The following is a 17,426-nucleotide window of genomic DNA, read 5'->3' on the forward strand; positions in this document are numbered from 1 at the left end:
AAAAAGTAGGAAATTGTAATATCTTAGAAGCCCAAACAGGGAAGTGTTCCACAAATGAGGGCTGCTGTAACAGAATACCATAGACTGGGTGGCCTAACCAACAGAAATTTATTTCTCTGATTCTGGAGGCTAGAATTCTGTGATCAGGGTGCCATCTTGGTCAGGGTCTTGGTGAGGGCCCTCTTCCCTCACATGGCTGAGAAAGAAAGGGCCTGATCTCTTCATTTTCTTCTAAGAGAACCAAGCCCATCATGGGGACTCCACCCTCATGATCTATACAAATCCTAATTACCTCTAAAGCTCCACCACCAAATGCCATCACACTGGGAATTAGGGTCTCCATAAACGAATTTGAGGGAAGATATAAACATTCAGTCTATAGGAGACTGTTATAACATAAAAGATAAACAATCAAACGTTAGTAAGGATGTGGGAAAAATTGGAGCCTTCGTACATTGCTGGTGGGAATGTGAAATGGTGTATGTACCACTTTGGAAAACAGTCTGGAGGTTCTTTGAAAAGCTAAACATAGTGTTACCATATGAGCCAGCAATCCCACTCCTAGGGATTTTTTCAAGAGAAATAAAAACATATGTCCAAATAAAAAGTTAAACATAAAATATTCAGAGCATCATTATTATCATAAGAACCCAAAAGTGGAGGGGCACCTGGGTGGCTCAGTGGGTTAAAGCCTCAGCCTTCAGCTCAGATCATGATCCCAGGGTCCTGGGATCGAGCCCCACATCGGGTTCTCCGCTCAGCAGGGAGCATACTTCCTCCTCTCTCTGACTGCCTCTCTGCCTACTTGTAATCTTTGTCTGTCAAATAAATAAATAAAATCTTTAAAAAAAAAAAAAAAAGAACCCAAAAGTGGAAACAACCTAAATGTCTATTAACTGGTGAATGGATAAATAAAATGTGGCATATTATGGGATATTATTTGGCAATGAAAAGGAATGAAATATTGGTACATGGTACAACCTGGATGAACTTTGAAAACATTCACCTAAGTGAAAGATGTCAGACACAAAAGACCAGATATTATAGGACTCCCTTTACAAGACATGTCCAGAAGAGGAAAATCTATAGAAACAGAAAGCAGATTAGTGGTTGTGTTGGGCTGGGAGAGAGGAGGAAGGGGAAATGAGGAGTGCCTACTAGTAAGTACACAGTTTCTTTTAGGGGGGACAAAAATGTGTTAACACTAAATGGTAGTGATGGCTACACAATCCCATGAATATACTAAAAACACCATATTATATGATTTAAACTGGTGAACTATATAGTATGTAAATTATATTTCAATAAATCCATTTTAAAAAAATAGCAAGGGAGACATTACCTAAAGCAAATCCTACTGAGAGGTCAGCTAAGATTAGAAGAGAGACCAGTGGCTTGGGTAGGATGAAGGTGATTTGTGATGCGAACCAACAAATTTTTAGCTGAATGATGGAGACAGAAGACACAAGGGATGGACTGAAGGGGAATGACAAATGAAGTAGCATCAAAGAAGTTTTCTCGTAAAGGGCTGCAGATATGGGGTAATGGCGAAAAAGGGATATGGAATAAAATGAGGGTTTGTTTTCATAAGATGACAGATAATAGAGCATGTTTGTTGATGAGAATCAATCAATAAAGTGGGAGAAACTGACAACAAAAGAGAGCGAAGGTCTGTTGTTTAAATAAAGTCCTTGAAATGTGGATGGATTGGAAAGCACTAATGGAAAGGCTGGCATGTATTCATTTCATTGGGAAGGAAGCAGAGCACCCAGACACACATGTTGGCACACCACACACAGCGTTAGGAAAATGAAAGAGGGCTGCTAGTTTCTCCACAGAGTCTCAAGCGAAGTGATCAACTTTGAGTAAGGATGACAAAGTCTATCAATCCCATTTCTATAAAACAAAATCATCCCCCCAAAACTTAGCAGCTCAGAAGATCATGTTTTCCTCACAGTTCCCTGGATTTTCATCTTCGCCCAGAAGCCGGTTCTTAAATTTAGCGCCATTTGCTTTCTGAAGATGCTGGGAAATTTTTAGACTAACAATTCCTGGTCCCTTTGTGTTTAACCAACTTTTCTTTAACAGATCTCTCTCTTCTCTCAACATTTTACCATAAGCAGAGACTGTAAGAAGAAGCCAGGAAGCAGCTTTACCATCCCACCTGGCAATTTCTTTACCTAAACCACCCAGTTCTTTATGGATATTTGCTACTTTCCACATGAACACAGCTGACAGTGTTGCTAAACTTTCCACTTCTACACAAAAAGGATCCCCTTTCCTTCCATTTCCAGTAATATTTTTGTTACTTTCCCTTAAGCTTTCAACCATGGTCTCCTGAAAAGCCATGAGGCTTCTTCTCACAGGCTCTTCAAGAGGCTTCAATTTTTCTCTAACATTTTCCACAAAGTCCTTTCAGCTTCTGCCTACTGCTTCTTTCCAAAATTTTTGGAATTTTTTTTGGTTTATTATAAAGGAATTCCACTTTCAAGTACCAAGATCTGTAGTAGTTACTTATGACCAACTACCTCCCAAATTCAACAGCTTAAAACAACAAACAGTTACTATCTCAGAGTTTGAGTGAATCAGGTACTCACAGAAGACTTACCTGGGTGATAGATTCAGGGTTTGTCAGAGGTTGTCATCGAGATGTCAGCCAGGGCTGGAGGATCTGCTTCTAAGACTGCTCACCCACAAGGCTTTTGGCCTTTGACCTTATCCTTGCCATGAGGCCGTCTCCATAGAGAAGCTTTTTACATAGCAGTTGGCTTCCTTCAGGGTGAATGATTCTAGAGCAACAGAGAGCAAGGGAAGCCACAATGTTTTTTTTTTATGACCTAGTCTAAGAAGTCATACATAGTCATTTCTTTTTCTTCTAGTTTTGTCAAGGTATAATTGACAAATAAAATTTAATATATTAAAAGCATACAATGTGATGATTTCACATATATGGGAGGAGGGAGGAGAGAGAGAGTCACTTCTGACGTATTAGTTTGTTTGAAACAAATCACCAGGTCCAGCCCATATTCAAGGGGGAGGGGAATTAAGCTCCACTTCTGGAAAGGAAGATTATTAAAGAATTTGTGGATATATTTTAAGCCACCAGAAAGAGGAATGAAGAAAGCCTGTGGAGAGAGAGGAGAAAGAGCTGTTTCCGAGAATGGCGGGATGAATCTAAGATTGCTGGGAAAGTTAGGAGTATTTCCAGAAAATCTGGAGTTCTCAGTTATGATCTGTGATAATGAATTAAAAGAATCAATCAGCCCCCTGAATTGGTTGGCCAGGTTTGAGGCTTCTATCCCTTGCTCACTCTTATTATTGCTTTTATCAGACAGATTTGCAGTATTTGTTTACTTGTCAGTTTCCCCTACTAAATTATGAGACTTTCGTTATCAAGAACTGTGAACTTGCCCTCACCTGATAAGCAAATCTATTTCAAACTCCTGCCTTTAGTCAAGAAAAGAGGAGGAACACGTTGAAAAAGGAAGTAGCAACAAAGTCCGGAAACAGAGGAGGGTGAAAATAATAGGATAGATGGGTTCTTACAGGGTCACAACATAACTTGGAAAGAGAGGAGCATCATTAAACTTGCTGAAGAAACTAGTTTATTACCAACCAATTCTCTAGGTTTGACACTAGATCAAATTCAAGCTAGCTCTGCACTCCTCCCAATCCAGGCCTCCAGACCAAATTCTAACAAAACATGAGGTGTTTTCTATCATAGTCATAACAAATTACATCAAACCCAGTGGCTTAAAACACCACAAATTTATTATCTCACACTTTTATATGTAAGAATTCTGACACCAGTTTCACTAGGCTATAATTAAGCTGTTAATAAGGCTGCATTCTTTTCTGGAGGCTATAGCAGAGAGAAGGTTTCTTTCACATTCCCTGGCTCATGGCCCCCTCCCTACATCTACAAAGCCAGTCTAGATTCTTTCACACTTCAAATTTCTGGGTTTGTTTTTTTTTTTCACTCCCATCTTTGATCTCTCTCCTCAGTCCCCTTTCTCTGACTCTCTGACTAGCAGGGAGAGGGGCCCATATGATTAAACCATACCCACGCAGATAACCCCAAATAGTCTCCCTCTCTTAAGGTCGTTGGGACTTAATCTTACCTAAAAGCACATTATGCCACATAAGGTACCACATTCACAGGTCTGGAAATAAAGATAAGGACATCTTTGTGGAGGTTGTTTTTCTGCCTACTACAAGGTATTACAGAGATAGCAGAGGAGATGATGTCCAAATGGAAACTATAGGAGACCACTCATACATGTCAACAAGCCTTTAATTAAATGCAGAAGGGAATTTGTAACTTTGATTACTCAGTTTCCTTAGCACTACACAGGAGGTCAAAAATTTTAGAAGGTGAAGCAGGACACAGGAGATAAAGAGAAGAGTGTGTACCAAATCCAGAAAATACCACAGACAGACAAATTTCTGTGCCCCAAAACTACTGCTGTGATTTGGTAATTTCAAAGTTAAACACATACAACCATATATTGCTTTTCTTCAGTAAGTTATTTATCTCAAAATAGCTCCAATTCCTTGTTTTCCTTCCAAATGCAATGTTCCATTCACAAGCCACCAGATGGCAGAGAAGAGTAGAAAATAAATTCTTAATTAGTTAAAAAAAAAAAAATCCAGAAAATAAAAACCAAAACACAACTCTTCTTATACTTGGAAAAATCCAGCCTTTTAGATGTGGGGGAAGGTAGGGAGGACAAACTCAATCTTTTTATAGCATAAAAGCACTTTACTTTTTAAAAAGGCTTCCAGAGACATCAATTTCACAATTTTGCTCCAGGTGATACTGGAAAAATCTGTTAAAAATGTATAAGAAGACAGTGGAGCCAAGATTAACTCAAAACAGTTAAGCAAATTTATAAGTTGAGGAAAAAACTAAGAATCATTTTAAACTTAAGAAGAAAAAAAATAAATAAACTTAAGAAGAAGCTCCCAAGGATCGAAGCAAGATGGTGGAGAGCAGCTTGATAGTTATCAAACCATTCTGAACACCTACATACTCAACAGAAGATAGAAGAGGCGAAGAGCAGCAAGTCTAGGAACAGAAAATCAACCACTTTCTGTAAGGGAGGATGTGCAGAGAAGTGAATCAAAAACGATGGGAAGATAGCCCACGATGGGAGGGGCTGACTCCCAGCAAGCAGTGGAGCAATCAAGCACAAAATGAGAACTTTTAAGAAGTCTGCTCCATTGAGGGACATCCCTCCAGAAGCTGAGCAGGGGTGGAGCCCTCACAGGAAGAGTGTGGTCTCATATCCCGCGGGGTCATAGAAAGACCGGGAGTGTCTGAGTGTGGTAGAGCCCCCAGGTATCGGAGTGGGGAAGTCGACTACAGAGACAGAGCCAAACAGTGCACTCTCAGCTTGGGGTTACCTTAAACCATGATCCAAGGCACAGTCTGGCCACTGCTCTTCTAGCAGTGACCCCCACAAGTGGCAGATCTGGAGAGACACCCTCCTTCCTCCTCTGGGAGGAGTGGTGCGGTAGTACACAGCAGGAATCTACTGGGTTTGGAGATTCCAAACAGGGCCACATACCAGACAGAAATGCTCAGTCACAGGCCAGGTGAGCACAGAGCGTGGCCAGAGACCAGGGAGATAGGAGGGATTGACTGCTTTTCTCTGAGCGCACACTGAGGAGTGGGGCCCCCAGGGCTTGGCTCCTCCAGGCTGGGGACTGGGAGGCTGCCATTTTCATTCCCGACCTCCAAAACTGTACAGAAAGTATTCAGGGAAAAAAAGCTACTGAGAGCGAACCTCAGCAGATTACTTAGCCTGGCCTCTGGCAAGAGTGATGCAACTCCACCTTGGGAAAAGACATTGCAGAATCACTGCCACAGGCCCCTCTCCCCTAGAAGATCAGCCAGAACATCCAGCCAAGACCAAGTTCAGTGATCTACCAGAACAGTGGAACTCCAGAGCTAGGGGAAAGAAACACATAGAATTCATGGCTTTTTTCACCATGATCCTTTAGTCTTGCAAAGTTAAATTTTTTTATTTTACCTTTTTTCTTATTCTATTTCCTTTAACTTTTCCTTGTTCTTCTTTTAGCACTTTTAAACTAGTTTATCTTAACAATAACATTTTTTAAAAAATCATTTAAAATCTTCATTGTTATACTCATATTTTATCCCTTCATTGCTTTTAATCTTATTTTTTGTATACATATAGGTTTTTTTTCTTTAAAATTTTGGGATACAATTTCCTCTAATAGATCAAAATATACCCTAAATCTAGACTTGGCTTTATTCTAGTCTCCAGCCTGATCTCTTTTTTTTTCTTTTTCCAACGAAATTATCAATTCCTTTTCTAGAATTTTTTTAAATTTTCATCTTTACAGTCATATCCCATCCCTTCACTGTGTTTACTTATATTTTTTGTATATATATAAGTTTTTCTTTCTTTAAAATTTTGGGAGAGAGTTTCTTAAAAGGGACCAGAATACACCCAAAATCAAGTGGGTGGCTATGTTCTATTCACCAGTCTAATATATACATATTTTTAATATTTTATATTTTTTATTTTTATTTCTTTTCTCCCCCTTCCTTCTCCCCCCAGTTCTAGGTTTCTTCTGATTTGGATAGCATACATTTTCTGGGCCTCTGCCACCCTTTTAGTATTTTATTCTCTCATTCATATATTCTTATCTGGATAAAATGACAAGGTGGAAAAACTCACCACAAAAAAAAGGAACAAGAGGCAGTACCAACAGCTAGGGACCTAATCAATACGGACATTGGTAATATGTCAGAACTAGAGTTCAGAACAATGATTCCAAGGTGCTAGCTGGGCTTGAAAAAGGCATGGAAGATATTAGAGAAACCTGTCTGGAGAAATAAAAGCCCTTTCTAGAGAAATAAAAGAACTAAAATCTAACCAACTTGGAGTAAAAAAAAAAAAAAAAGCTATTAATGAGGTGTAATAAAAAATGGAGGCTCTTACTGCTAGGACAAATGAGGCAGAAGAGAAAATTAATGATAAATAGGAGACCAAATGACAGAAAATAAAGAAGCTGAGCAAAAGAGAGACAAACAACTACTGAACAATTAAGGGAGAATTCAAGAGATAAGTGATACCATAAGACAAAGCAATATTAGAATAATTGGGATTCCAAGAGGTGCCTGGGTGGCTCAGTGGGTTAAGGCCTCTGCCTTTAGCTCAGGTCATGATCCTAGGGTCCTGGGAGCAGGCCCAGAATCAGGATCTCTGCTCAGCAGGGAGCCTGCTTCCTCCTCTCTCTCTCTTTCTATCTGCCTCTCTGCCTACTTGTCTGTCATATAAATAAATAAAATCTTAAAAAAAAAAAAGAAGAATTGGGATTCCAGAAGAAGAAGAAAGAGAGAGAGCGGCAGAAGGTATACAGAAGCAAATTATAGTAGAGAATTTCCCTAATACGGCAAAGGAAACAAGCATCAAAATCCAGGAGGCACAGAGAAACCCCCTCAAAATCAATAAAAATAGGTCATCATCTAATAGTAAAACTTACAAGTCTTAGTGACAAAGAGAAAATCCAGAAAGCAGCTCAGGACAAGAAGCCTATAACATACAATGGTAGAAATATTAGATTGGCAGCAGACCAATCTACAGAGACCTGGCAGGCCAGAAAGAACGGGCATGATATATTCAGAGCACTAAATGAGAAAAGTATGCAGCCAAGAATACTATATCCAGCTAACCTATCACTGAAAATAGAAGGAGAGATAAAAAGCTTCAGGACAAACAAAAATTAAAAGAATTTGCAAACACCAAACCAGCCCTACAGGAAATATTGAAAGGGGTCCTCTAAGCAAAGAGAGAGCTTAAAAGGAGTAGACCTAAAAGGAACAGAGACAATATATAGTAACAGTCACCTTATAGGCAATACAATGACACTAAATTCATATCTTTCAATAGTTAACCTGAATGTAAATGGGCTAAATGCCCCAATCAAAAGACACAGGGTATCAGAATGGATAAAAAAACAAAACCCATCGATATGCTATCTACAAGAAACTCATTTTAGAACAAAAGACACCTCCAGATTTCAAGTTGGGAGGTAGAAAAGAATTTACCATGCTAATGGACATCAAAAGAAAGCTGGGGTAGCAATCCTTATATGAGATAAATTAGATTTTAAGTCAAAGACTATAATATGAGATGAGTAATGACACTATATTATACTTAAAGGGTCTGTCCAACAAGAAGATCTAACGAGTTTAAATATCTATGCTCCTAACATGGGAGCAGTAAATTATATAAACCAATAAATAACAACATCAAAGAAACAAATCAACAATAATACAATAGTAGGGGACTTTAACAACCCCCTCACTGAAATGGACAGATCATCCAAACAAAAGATCAACAAGGAAATAAAGGCCTTAAATGATACACTGGACCAGATGGACATCATGGATATATTCAGAACATGCCATCCCAAAGCAAGAGAATACACATTCTTATCTAGTGTACATGGAACATTCTCCAGAATAGACCAGATCCTGGGTCACAAATCAGGTCTCAACCAGTACCAAAGGACTGGGATCATTCCCTGCATATTTTCAGACCAAAATGCTCTGAAGCCAGAACTCAAATACAAGAGGAAAGTTGGAAAGAACTCAAACACATGGAGACTAAAGGGCATCTTACTAAAGAATGAATGTGTCAACCAGGAAATTAAAGAATTGAAAAATTCACAAAAACAAATGAAAATTAAAGGACTCAAATGAAGAAAATCATGAATGAAAGAGGAGAAATCACAACCAACACCAAAGAAATACAAACAATTACAAGAACATATTATGAGCAACTATACACCAGCAAACAACAATCTGGAAGAAATGGATGCATTCCTAGAGACGTATACACTACCAAAACTGAACCAGGAAGATATAAAAAACTTGAACAGACCCATAACCAGTAAGGAGATTGAAGCAGTCATCAAAAATCTCCCAACAAACAAGAGCCCAGGGCCAGATGGCTTCGCAGGGGAATTCTACCAAAAAGAAGAATTAATACCTATTCTCCTGAAACTTCCAAAAAATAGAAATGGAAGGAAAACTTCCAAACTCATTTTATGAGGCCAGCATTACCTTGATCCCAAAGCCAAAGACTGCATCAAAAAGGAGAATTACAGACCAATATCCTTAATGAACACAGTTGCAAAAATTCTCACCAAAATACTAGCCCATAGGATCCAACAGTACATTAAAAGGATTATTCACCATGACCAAGTGGGATTTATTCCTGGGCTGCAAGGTTGGTTCAACATCTGCAAATCAATGTGATACAATGCATTAATCCTCTCAATAGATGCTAAAAAGCATTTAACAAAGTACAGCATCCTTTCTTGATCAAAACTCTTCACAGTGTAAGCATAGAGGATACCTACCTCAATATCATCAAAGCCATCTATGAAAAACCCACACCAAATATCATTCTCAATGGGGAAAAACTGATAGCTTTTCCCCTAAGGTCAGGAATACGGCAAGGATGTCCACTACCACTGCTGCTATTCAACATAGTACTATGAAGTCCTAGCCTCAGCAATCAGACAACAGAAAGAAATAAAAGGTATCTAAATCAGCAAGGAAGTAGTCAAATTCTCACTTTTTGCAGATGATATGATACTTTATGTGGAAAACCCAAAAGACTCCACTCCAAAACTGCTAGAACTAATACAGGAATTCAGTAAAGTGTCAAGATGTAAAATCAATGCACAGAAATCAGTTGCATTTCTATACACCAACAACAAAACAGAAGAAAGAGAAATTAAGGAGTCAATTCCATTTACAATTGCACCCAAAACCATAAGATACCTAGGAATAAACCTAACCAAAGAGGCAAAGAATCTGTACTCAGAAAACTAGAAAGTACTCATGAAAGAAATTGAGGAAGACATAAGGAAATGGAAAAACATTCCATACTCATGGATTGGAAGAACAAATATTGTGAAAATGTCTATGCTACCTAAAGCAATCTACACATTTCATGCAATCCCTATCAAAATACCATCAAGTTTTTTCAAAGAAATGGAACAAATAATTCTAAAATTTATATGGAACCAGAAAAGACCCTTAATAGCCAGAGGAATGTTGAAAAAGAAAGCCAAAGTTGGTGGTATCACAATTCTAGACTTCAAGCTCTATTACAAAGCTGTCATCATCAAGACAGTATGGTCCTGGCACAAAAACAGACACATAGATCAATGAAACAGAATAGAGAGCCCAGAAATAGACCCTCAACTGTATGGTCAACTAGTCTTCGACAAAGCAAGATAGAATGTCCAATGGAAAAAAGACAGTCTCTTCAACAAATGGTGTTGGGAAAATGGGACAGCCACGTGCAGAAGAATGAAACTGGACCATTTCCTTACACCACATACAAAAAGAGACTCAAAATGGATGAAAGGCCTCAATGTGAGACAGGAATCCATCAAAATCTTTGAAGAGAACACAGGCAGCAACCTCTTCGACCTCAGCCACAGCAACTTCTTCCTAGAAACATCACCAAGGGCAAGGGAAGCAAGGGCAAAAACGAACTATTGGGACTTCATCAAGATCAAAAGCTTATGTACAGCAAAGGAAACAGTCAACAAAACCAAAAGACAACTGACAGAAAGGGAGAAGAGATTTGCAAACGACATATGTGATAAAGGGCTAGTATCCAAAATCTATAAAGAACTTATCAAACTCAACACCCAAAGAACAAATAATCCAATCAAGAAATGGGCCGAGGACACGAACAGACATTTCTGCAAAGAAGACATCCAGATGGCCAACAGACACAGGAAAAAGTGCTCCATATCACTTGGCATCAGGGAAATACAAATCTAAACCACAATCAGATACCACCTCACGCCAGTAAGAATGGCTAAAATTAACGAGTCAGGAAATGACATGCTGGTGAGGATGCGGAGAAAGGGAAACCCTCCTACACTGTTGGTGGGAATGCAAGCTGGTGCAGCCACCCTGGAAAACAGCATGGAGGTTCCTACTGGGTATTTATCCTAAAGATATAAATATAGGGAACTGAAGGGGTACATGCACCCCAATGTTTATAGCAGCAATGTCCACAATAGCCAAACTATGAAAAAAAACCTAAATGGCCATCAACAGATGAATGGATAAAGAAGAGGTGGTATATATATATACAATGGAATACTATGCAACCATCAAAAGAAATGAAATCTTGCATTTGCAATGACATGGATGGAACAAGAGGGTATTATGCTGAGCGAAATAAGACAATCAGAGAAAGACCATTATCACAGGATCTCTCTGATATGAGGAATTTGAGAGGTAGGGTCAGGAGACCATGGGGGATAGGGAAGGAAAAAATGAAACAAGATGGGACTGGAAGGGAGACAAACCATAAGAGACTCTTAATCTTACAAAACAAACTGAGGGTTGCTGAGGGGAAGAGGGTAGGGAGTGGGTGGTTGGGTTATGGACATTGGGGATGGTATGTGCTTTGGTGAGTGCTGTGAAATGTGCAATTCTGACAATTCACATATCTGTACCCCTGGGGCAAATAATACATTATATGTTAATAAAATAATTAACTTAAAAAATAAAGACGCTCCCAAAACCAAACAAACAAAAAGATTAAAAAAACAAAAAACCTGCCTCGGCCCTGTGCCTCCCTGAGGACACTCAACAGCTGCCTCCTGGTCATCCCCACTCAGTCATTTCTTAGACACCTCACATTCAACTTGTCCCACACAGGGAACTCACCATTCTTCTTCCACACTTCCTCTTCCTCCTGTTGTCTACTTCAGGGAAGAGTATTCTCATCCACCTCATTGCCAAATTTAGAAACCTGAAAGTCATCCTTGTTGCTTTGACAAACTTCCACCTGCCAACAGTGAGTATTTTATCATTCCTTTTCTTCATGGACTGGTTTGGAAATAATGCACTGGTTCTACCTCTTGTAGTTACCCTAGAAACAACTGTGTGCATATTTACTTTACCAAAGCCAAAGCTAAAGAGCATCTTTACCAACTATTTTCAGGTGATATGAGGATCTTTTAAAATGCACTAGCCCCCTCCCGGATTAAATCATGGCTGTTGTCACTGGTGTGCAATTTTACTTATTTAACCACACTAGGACATTATTATTGCTGGCTTTACAGTGTCTACCCATATACTTGCCACCTTCTTTGCTCTTCTTTCCTTCTTGCACCTCAGCTCCTCCCTCAAGGATCACTCTCCTTCTGTCTCAAGTTCACTCTTCAGAATTTCCTATAGGTAGCATCTGCTAGAGATCAACTCTCTCAGCTTTCCGTTTATCAGGTTTTGTCCATTATTCTTTCACCCTCATTCATGAAAGATATCTTTAATTCCAGTTCTACATGGGCAGATATTTTACATGAGCCCTTTCAAGATACCATTCCACTATCACCTGATTTGCATTGTGGCTGTTAGGAAGTTAACTATTAACCCAACTACTGCTCCTTTGAAGTCAACCATTCTGTTCCTCTGGTGCTTCAGAGATTTTGTTTTCTTTGTCTATTTTTTGTAGTTTCTGTAATGTGAAACTTTATGGGTAGATTTATTTTTATTGATACTATTTGGGATTATTGAGCTTCTTTAATTCATTCTAAAAGAGCTTCAGTCATTACATCTTCAAATATTGCCTCTGCCCCATTCTTTCTCAACTTTTCTTATGTAATCCCAACTAAATGAATAAATCCTCTCACTCTATCCACCATACATCTTAATCCCACTTCTGTGTTTTCCATCTTTTTTTGGTCTCTCTTAAAAGCATTCCTGGTTGGGTGCCTGGGTGGCTCAGTGGGTTAAAGCCTCTGCCTTCGGCTCAGGTCATGATCTCAGGGTCCTGGGATCGAGCCCCGCATCGGGTTCTCTGCTCAGTGGGGAGCCTGCTTCCTCCTCTCTCTCTCTGCCTGCCTCTCTGCCTACTTGCGATCTCTGTCTGTCAAATAAATAAATAAAATCTAAAAAAAAAAAAAAAAAAAGGCATTCCTGGTAGTATCTACAGATCTACGTTCTAGTTCACTAATTCTCTCTTTAGCATGATCAATCTTCTGTCAAACTGTTAAGCTGAATTTTTTTTAGGTTATATAGTTATCATTTACTGAAGGTCTATTTGGTTCTTTTTCAAATATTTTCTGCTCCTTTTTATAATTTTCTATTTTCTGAAGACAATTTTAGGCTTGCATTTTGTCTTTTTTAATATTGTAAGCATGGTTGTATTGGCTATGGAAGAATAGGTTATGTGGCAACAATAAATGACAAATATCCCAGTGGCTTATGACCACAAATGTTTGTTTTGTGCTTTCTGTGTTCACTGTGGGTCAGCACTTCAGCTGATATCTTCTTTGCTATGGGACCAAGACTGGCAAGTAAGCCATTATCTGAAACATTAATGCCTGTCACAGGAGAAAGCAAAGAGACTTATGACAAAACACAAAGTAACCCTTAAATCTTCTGAAAGAGGCAATATACATCACTTCTGCTTATTTTGAGTACAATCCTCTTGTAAAAATGGGTACCAAATCCATAAATAATTTTTAAAAAATCACAGCCCATGCTTCTTATTACTAAATATTCAGTTCCCATCCCATCACATACTAAATACTTACCTCCTCCCCAAAAGGGAAGACCCTAGGGTCCCACACAGTTACTGCTCTGAGCTCAAAGTCCAAGATCTCAGATGTGTTCATTTCAATATCAGATCTAGAAGAGGTTCATTTTTTTTCAAATATATTTATTTATTTGACATCAGGAGGGATTACAATTGGAAGAGAGGCAAACAGAGAGAGGAGGAAAGCAGGCTCCCTGCTGGGCAGGAAGCCCGATATGGGGCTTGATCCCAGGACCCTGAGATCATGACCTGAGCTGAAGGCAGAGGCTTAACCCACTGAGCCACCCAGGTGCCCTAGAAGACGTTCATTTTTAACCTAGATGCCTGTTAACTAATAATCCAAGTTATCTGTTTCACCCCACCCCAATATATATACATGAGAGTAGAACAGGGTCAGGATAATTACAATAAAACTCTCATTTGGAAGGATAAAGATGGAAGACACAATTATAAATCCCAATGGGCAGACAATTACAAGCATTCCTACTCTAGGAAAGTGGAATATTTCTTGAATAGGTCTTGTTTTCTCTAACTAGGAGTGACTCCCTAAAACACGGCTCACCGTGGCCCTCGGTTCTGCCCTCTGGAAAGGTGTTCCTTATCAATTATTATTAGTCACTATGAAGAGAGCCTTGGAAAATATGCCCTGTTTGGGGACTTAGAAGCTTTCTCTACACGTTTCCTTCCCATAGAATTGTGGGGCCACCAATTGCAGACTGAATGCAGGCTGATGGTACTTTTGATGAACAATTCTTCCTCAAAAACATACTTGATTTTTTATTTATTTTAATCAGTTCCCTATACTAATAGCCATAGCCATAATTCCTTTATTTAAAAAATATTTTATTTATGGGAGGGCCTGGATGTCTTAGTTATTTGTTTGCCTTCGGCTCAGGTCATGATCCTAGGGTCCTAGGATCCAGCCCTGCATTGGGCTCCCTGCTTAGCAGGGAGTCTGCTTCTCCCTCTCCCTCTGCTCCTTCCCCTCTACTTGTGAGTTCCCTCTTTCTCTCTCTCTCCCTCTCTTTCAAATAATCTTTTTTATTCTTTAATTTGATACAGAGAGACAGTGAGAGAGAGCATGAGAGGGGAGAAGAACACAAGAGGGGAGAAGGTCAGAGGGAGAAGCAGACTCCCCGTGGAGCTGGGAACCTGATGTGGGACTTGATCCCAGGACTCCAGGATCACGACCCTAGCTGAAGGCAGCCACTCAACCAATTGAGCTACCCAGGCACCCTAAATAAATAAATAATCTTAAAAAAAAAAAAAAAGAAGAACAAAATAGATAGCCAGAAATATAACTATACATATGTAAACTCTTGATAAATGACAGAGATGCCACTGAAAAGTAATGAGAGAAAGACTGCCTTTTCAATAAAAGTTTCTGGAATAAACAAGTGTCTATGAGAATAAAATGAAATTGTATTTCTAACTTACACCATAAAAATAACAATTTTAAGTAGATTATAAACCTAAATGTGAAAGTCAAAACTGAAAAATTTGGGGGGATAATGGATGATTCAGTCACCTAAGCTTCCTACTCTTGATTTCGGCTCAGGTCATGATTGCAGCATCGTGAAATCGAGCCCCATGTCGGGCTCCATGCTCAGTGCACAGTCTGCTTGGGATTCTCTCTCCCTTTGCCCCTCCCCCTACCATGCATGGGCACATGATCCCTCTCTCTTAAAAAAATAAACCTTAAAAAAAAAAAAAAAAAAAAGGCTGGGGCGCCTGGGTGGCTCAGTGGGTTGGAGCCTCTGCCTTCAGCTCAGGTCATGACCCCAGGGTCCTGGGATCGAGCCCTGCATCAGGCTCTTTGCTTGGCGGGGAGCCTGCTTCCCCTTCTCTCTCTCTGCCTGCCTCTCTGCCTACTTTTGATCTCTGCCTGTCAAATAAACAAATAAAATCTTTAAAAAAAAAAAAAAGCTGAAAAGCTTTTAAAAGACTGTACAGCAGAATATCTTCATGACCTCAGAACAGGGAAGAATCTCTTAAGCAAGATGCAAAAAGCAATAAAGATCAAACAGTTCGGGGTGCCTGCGTGGCTCACTGGGTTAAAGCCTCTGCCTTCGGCTCGGGTCGTGATCCCAGAGTTCTGGGATCGAGGCCCTGCATCGGGCTTTCTGCTCAGCAGGGAGCCTGCTTCCTCCTCTCTCTCTGCCTGCCTCTCTGTCTACTTAAGATCTGTGTCTGTGAGTGGTGATGCAACATGGGGGCTTAAGTGGGTAGGAGAAAAATAAATGAAACAAGATGGGATTGGGAGGGAGACAAACCATAAGTGACTCTTAATCTTACAAAACAAACTGAGGGTTGCTGGGGGGAGGGGGGGAGGGAGAAGAGGGGTGGGGTTATGGACACTGAGGAGGGTATATGCTTTGTTGAGTGCTGTGAAGTGTGTAAACCTGGCGATTCACAGACCTGTACCCCTGGGGATAAAAATATATTATATGTTTATACAAAATTAAAAGTTAAAAATTAAAAAAAAAGATCTGTGTCTGTGTATTTACTTAAGATCTGTGTCTGTCAAATAAATAAATAAAATCTTTATTTTAAAAAAAGATCAATCAGTTCAACTGCATTAATGTTTGTTGAACTTAGAGGTGAGAAAGAATATAATGAACTGAATCAGAAAATTACAGCAAAGTAAAAGGTTAAAGGGATACACCTAATTGGACTGAAATTCCACAAAGTTGGAAAAAAGGTGTTCTGAAATGGCAATGGGGAGCTTGAGATACGTAGAAAGATAGGCAAAGCCAATTCTCATAAAGTATAGTAGTTATGTCCTATAAATTTGCCATGAACAGTGAATTAGTGAACACTAGGAAAAACACAAGATTGGATTCTTGTGCACCTCTAGTCATGTTTTTGACAACCAATCAATTCATGACCTTGTTTTGAATTTCTTTTTAAAGATACTTTTGTTCAACTTATGAAGCCAGAAGAGAGGTGTGAGGGATCCAGTGGCCCTTTACTTTCTGAGGTCTTTGGAGGACTTAACACTCCCCAGTTGTCACAGGATTCAGAGACTGACATGGCCCAGCTGGTGGTTAACACAGCTGCTGCTCCTTCAGGTGGGGGCAGCCACAGTATCGGCAGCCCAGCCCAGGACTGAGCTTCTCAATATCTGTATGGATGTCAAGCCCCGCAAGGAAAAGCCAAGGCCAGAGAACAAGCTTCGTAAAAGGAAGAATCCCTGCTGCTTTGCCAACATCACCTGGGAAGCCCAGAAGGGTATTTCCCACCTGTACAGACTGAACTGGGACCACTGCGGACAGACGGCACCTGCTTGCAAACAGTACCTCATCCAGGACACCTACCAGTATGAGTGCTCCTAACCAGGGGCTCTAGGGCCAGCAGGTGAGCCACAGCTGGCACAAAGAGCACGTCTTGATGTGACCCTATTTGAAGAGAGCTGAAGCGGGCTGGGCTGTCTGCACTGCTGGGAAGGCTGCCACACTTCCTAAACCTATGAGAACAACTGTCACAAAGGCCAGGACTGGATGTCAAGATAAAAGTGGTACCCAGTGGGAGCTCCCTGCACCCCTTCCATTTCTCCTTCCCTGCACCTGCCGCTCTGTGCAGTGAGATCTGGAGCCACTCCTACAAACTGAGCAACTACAGCTGAGGCAGTGGCTCCTGCATCCAGATATGGTTTGACCCAGCCCAGGGCAATCCCAACAGGGACGTGGTGAGGTTCTATGCTGAAGCCATGAGTGGGGCTGAGCTCTGCAGGCTTTGGCCTTTCCTTCCTGCTCAGCCTGGCCCTGATGCTGCTCTGGCTGCTCAGCTGAGCTCCTTTTATCTTCT

The 17,426-nt window shown here is 40.1% G+C and overlaps 1 protein-coding gene and 1 pseudogene across 5 annotated transcripts in view; one reads left to right on the forward strand and one right to left on the reverse strand.

Annotated features, from left to right (window-relative positions):
- The window catches only part of KLHL3 (kelch like family member 3), a 312,385-nt gene that overhangs the window by 180,735 nt on the left and 114,224 nt on the right, over positions 1-17,426 (reverse strand). For all 5 annotated transcript variants that reach the window (XM_059174657.1, XM_059174662.1, XM_059174656.1 and 2 more), the window contains exons 5-6: positions 11,747-11,867; positions 2,609-2,789 (exon numbers count right to left, since the gene is read on the reverse strand). The gene's annotated coding sequence lies outside the window, so the exon portion shown is untranslated. The remainder of the gene's footprint in view (positions 1-2,608; positions 2,790-11,746; positions 11,868-17,426) is intronic.
- Positions 1,487-17,410, forward strand: LOC131831142 (folate receptor alpha-like; annotated as a pseudogene).

Source organism: Mustela lutreola, chromosome 5, assembly GCF_030435805.1.
Source record: "Mustela lutreola isolate mMusLut2 chromosome 5, mMusLut2.pri, whole genome shotgun sequence".
Classification (NCBI taxonomy): Eukaryota; Metazoa; Chordata; class Mammalia; order Carnivora; family Mustelidae; genus Mustela; species Mustela lutreola.